Source organism: Leptonychotes weddellii, chromosome 13 (genome assembly GCF_054177405.1).
Source record: "Leptonychotes weddellii isolate Sample4059 chromosome 13, ASM5417740v2, whole genome shotgun sequence".
NCBI lineage: Eukaryota > Metazoa > Chordata > Mammalia > Carnivora > Phocidae > Leptonychotes > Leptonychotes weddellii.
The window spans coordinates 43,930,889-43,935,944 of NC_138381.1; the positions used below are offsets into that span (position 1 = coordinate 43,930,889).

A 5,056-nucleotide genomic window follows, 5' to 3' on the forward strand; every position below is an offset into this window, starting at 1 on the left:
CATGGTGACTGTGGTGGACACCCGAACATGTGATAAAACTGTATAGAATTAAATGCACACACACAAATGGGTACAGATAAGACTGAAGAAATCTGAATAAGATGGGTGGATGGTATCAAAGGTAATATCCTGATTGTGATATTGTGCTACAGTTTTGCAAGATGTTACCATTGGGGGAAACTGGGTGAAGGGTCCAGGAGATCTCTCTGTATTATTTCTCACAACCGTATGTGAATCTACAATTATCTCATTAAAAAACATGAATCACAAGCACAACACTCTCCTTAAAAAGCATTAAGTCTGGGAAAACTCCAGGCCAAACTCTCGGTTCTTTTTTTTTAAGATTTTATTTGTAAGTCATCTCTACACCCAACGTGGGCCTTGGACTCACAACCCCGGAGATCAAGAGTTGCATGCTCTACTCACTGAGCCAGCCAGGTTTCCCCAAACTCTCAGTTCTATTACAGGATGCCACATGTCTCTCAGAACCTCATATCACTTTAGATCATGTTCTTCATTATACTTCTGCTCAGATGTATTTACATATTTTCCCCTAAAACAGATTTTTCCCCCCTTTACAGTCCTCCCTCCCACCTCCCCATACTAATTATAGAGTAGACAACAGGTACTAGGCATGTTGATGAATTAATCTGGAGCTCATATGACCCTGAGACTTATAGCCCTCTAGCTCCTAAAATCTCTTACGAAGAGATTTCCTTTCTTAGAGGTCTTGAAATTGTCTAACAGATGATCCATATAGCATTAAAAAGATTATGATTTTAGATCTACTAATAGAGAAGCTTCATATCTTGGAAACAAAATCTTTTTATAGGAAAGACTAAATTTTCTCTTCTCTTCTTCCCTTCCCTTCCCTTCTCTTCTCCTCTTCTCTTCTCTTTCTTCTTCTCTTCTCTTCTTTTCTTAGTTCCTACAATATGCCAGACCCTAGGGGTCTTACTTTGCCTTGTTTCATGATCAGACTCCCCACTGAGCACGGAGCCCAATGTGGGGCTCAATCCCGCAACCCATGGATCATGACCTGACCTGAAACCAAGAGCCGGACCGTCAACAGACTGAGCCACCCAGGTGCCCCTAAAGATTTTATTTTATTTATTTATTTTTTTAAAAGATTTTATTTATTTATTTGACAGAGAGAGAGACACAGCGAGAGAGGGAACACAAGCAGGGGGAGTGGAAGAGGGAGAAGCAGGCTTCCCGTGGAGCAGGGAGCCTGATGCGGGGCTCGATCCCAGGACCTGGAATCATGACCTGAGCCGAAGGCAGATGCTTAACGACTGAGCCACCCAGGCGCCCCTAAAGATTTTATTTTTAAGTAATCTCTACACCCAGCATGGGGCTCAAACTCACGACCCCAAGATCAAGAGTTGCTTGCTCTACCAACTGAGTCAGCCAGACACCTCCAGCAAGGACATTCTTAAGTGGCAGTGTCTTCTTTTCCTTGTCAGTGCATGGCAGTGGGGAATACAATGACTATTGCCTTGATTGTGCTAAGGCACCAGGTGTACCTACGGTTGCTTTGTGCTATCAGTGAAAATGTCAACACAGAGGAAAAGGCAAATGATGTCTTAGTATTATTATGAAAATAATAGTACTAAGTAAGTGGCGTCAATGGTCCCTCTTTGGGCTATGGGTCACCCCATACAAACTCCCAGTAAAGGTAGAGCTACTCAGGTTTTGTTTTTAACATCAAACCTGCCAGGGTTGATGGGGCAGCATGGACAGTGGGGGCATATCTATCAAAATACCCCACAGACAAGCGCAAATTCTACCCTGATGAAATACCCAAACCGGGAGCTGACGGGAACTGCCATGGCACCCTCCTGCCTCTTCTTAGGAACAGTCTCTCTACTGACTTCTTCCTAGCATCCCAGGTGCCCAGGGCTTCCTGCGGCCCGAGGCCACTCAAGAGGCCATGTCATGTAGCATAGCTTAAAAATCAGGGTGGGAAGAGCAAGACAGCCACCATTTTTGCTGTGCTCACTACAGGTACTTACAACTCTAGGACCCCAAAGGAACAAACCCCGGGGGGCTCTAAACTCCACTCTGCTGCCGTCCCTGGTCTATCCACTCCATGGGGAGTACTTGGTGCCTTGGACTCTTCTCTCCTTCTTCGACATTTCTCTTTTCAGAAAACCCTTCTCCAAGATCCTGTTCTTCTTTAACGACATGGCAACTGATTACCTGAGAGATGAATCACTGCCCAGGTGACAATGACCATTACAGTGTTCAGCGTGGTAGGTAGGCATGCTCACGTTTTAATAGGAGAGTCCTGGAATTCTGTAGCATGTCTTAACATAAGGAAATAGTTCTGTGATGATGAGCATCTCAGCTTAGGGTCACAGGCAAATGGGGTGATTTCTGGAGTCCCTGAAGTTATATCAAGGCTCTCTCCACTCAGCTGAGACAAAGACAGAGGAATTGGATGATGAAACAAGCAGAGGAGGGGGACAACACTCACACAGCAGTGGTTTATCTCTTCAAGAGATGAAGGCCACAGTTTTTTATTTCAGTTTCTAATGAATACAAAACATGCCATGTTTACATTGTCAGAAGACAAATAGAACCATGATAGACATCTCCGTTTACACAGCTGATTTCACAGATAATCCTATTTCTAACATTTCCACGTTGCTTCCCCTTGATGTTAGGACATGACTAAGTAGGTCATGTTTTAGTATTTTGGGGAGCAAGTCTCCCCCCTGTACCATTCTCCTGACTAAGGAGGCATTCACGTGTTTTCTTTCTTTCTTTCTTTTATATTTAAAAAAAATTTTTTTAAAGATTTTAATTTATGTATTTGACAGAGAGAGACAGCGAGAGAGGGAATACAAGCAGGGGGAGTGGGAGAGGGAGAAGCAGGCTTCCCACTGAGCAGGGAGCTGGACGCAAGACTCGATCCCAGGACCCTGGGATCATGACCTGAGCTTAAAAAATGGAGCCACCCAGGCGCCCCTGTTCACGTGTTTTCTATGCAGAGAGTGAAGAAGGGGTGTGCCAGGGAACGTCTTTGGATAATTCAGCAGCTGTGTCAGGTTAACCTGGCTTCCCCCTCTTGTCTAGAACAAATGGGGTGTCCAGGAAGTAAGCTGGGAGGATGGTGGTACTGCCAAGCAGATGCTTTGTACCCACCATGCATACCCACCAGCTATCAGCCTTCTGTGTGCTGCATCTGGAGATGGTCAAACCGACTTCTCTTTCAAGTCCTGGAACACGAAACCAGGTTGCTCATGTTTTGGAGAATCCCTTTGTGGGTGTTCTAGAATGTTCTAGAAGTACTGATTTGGTCTTTTAGTTTTCATCTGGGCCTGGGAAGCCTGTTCCATGTCTACCTCTAGTCTCTGCTGAATTCACTGTGAGCAAATAAGTAGTGGTCAATTAATATCTATGAAATAAAATGTATGGAGTTAAATTCACTTTCAAAAAACGACAGTGTAGGAAATGACTCTATGGCCAAGTGTTACTTGCTCTATATCCCTCCTCCAGAGTTTGAACATTTAGAAAGTAGGGAGGTTTCAGGGGCTTAGAGTTTTAGTGTCATTTGTGCAATTTTACTTAGAGATCCTGACTTAGCAGGCACTCGTGTGTGCCCCATGGGCTGTGACTTCTCTACTGGACACTCCAACCTGGTTAATTGTCTTCTCCCTGCAGCCCCCACCCCAACCTGCAACACCCCTCCTGTTCCACTGCTTCCAGGCCTTTGCTCATATGACTCCTTTTCCTTTATGAAACTCCCTCCCCCACCTTGTTCCAGCTCAGGTTCTGACTTCTCCAAGAAGCCTTCTTTCTGATTCATCACTACAATAATGGCGACATCTATCAATGATTAAATAGTTACTGTGGACCACGCTCTCTAAGAAATTCCTCTAGCATCTGATTCAATCCTTATAATAACTTTGTTACTGGGAGGTGTGGAAAGCTCGAGAGCTTGAGTGCACTGGCCATGTCCTACTCTGAGTGACGAAGCTGGAACTCCTGTCCTGGATTGCCTGGTCTGCTGGCCATGCTTTTAACCCCTTCCAGTCTGCCCTCCTGAGAGGCCCTAATTATCTAGTTGTGAGAAGCTGACGAAGCTGGGTGGGACCTCAAAGGTCATATTGTCCAATCCTCATTTTATAGATGAGGAATCTCAAGCCCAAAGAGGCAAAGAGACAACAGAGGTAACACGGTGAAATGTTGGCTGAACCTGGGCAGGAACCCATGTTTCTGGTTCTCAGACTCATTCATCACTCATTCATTCAACAAACATATATTAAAGCCTTCTATGTTTAAGGCACTGTGTTGGGCCTTGAGCATCTTTGCTGTATCATTTGTGAGTTTAATGGATCTAGACACAAAGTTGTCTTAGAATGGGATCAGAGTGCTGGCTTCGCAGCACATATACTAAAATTGGAACGATACAGAAAAGATTAGCACGGGTCCTGTGCAAGGATGACTCGCAACTTCGTGAAGTGTTCCATATTTAAAAAAACAGAACGGGATCAGAAAGAGTAAACCCTTGCCTCCTCCTAGTGTGGCTTTGTGCAGAAGCGCCATGCGCCCCTGCTGACCTTGGCGTGGTACCATCGTCACTGGTCTGACCCTCACTCTGCAGTTCTGTGGGAGAGGCTGTGTTGGAGACAGGAGGGGAGGGTGTTTGATTGCAGGGTCATGTGGAGGGTGCAGAAAGGCCCTACTTATGAAGATAATTCAATGTTGTTCAAGTAACTGTTTTAAGAACAAGCATCAGAAAATAGGAAGCATGACTCCAAGGTTTGCGAACAAAGACGAATCCAATTCCAGAAGACTTTATCTCCCTTTTGCTGGTGTGTGTGTGTGTGTGTGTGTATAGAAGCCACCACGCTTGTCTTAGGTGTCTCCCATCCTGACATCACTACCTGGCTGTATTATTGTTTTTTATTTCATGGTCAGGTTTGTCTGAGGATCCCTGGAGCTGCCCTCTCAAGTGAGCTGACAGGACTTGGGGCCCATGATAAGGTCCTGTTTGGGAACTCGGAAGGAAAGGAAACGCCATTGCTCCTTGAGATTCAAACAGTAA

The 5,056-nt window shown here is 45.1% G+C and overlaps 1 non-coding gene across 1 annotated transcript; it reads left to right on the top strand.

The window, feature by feature from the left end:
• Window positions 1–4,378: 4,378 nt before the first annotated feature.
• Window positions 4,379–4,484, top strand: LOC115941393 (U6 spliceosomal RNA). Its single transcript, XR_004076148.1, has one exon. It is a non-coding gene; the product is annotated as a U6 spliceosomal RNA (small nuclear RNA).
• The last annotated feature ends 572 nt before the right edge of the window (window positions 4,485–5,056 follow it).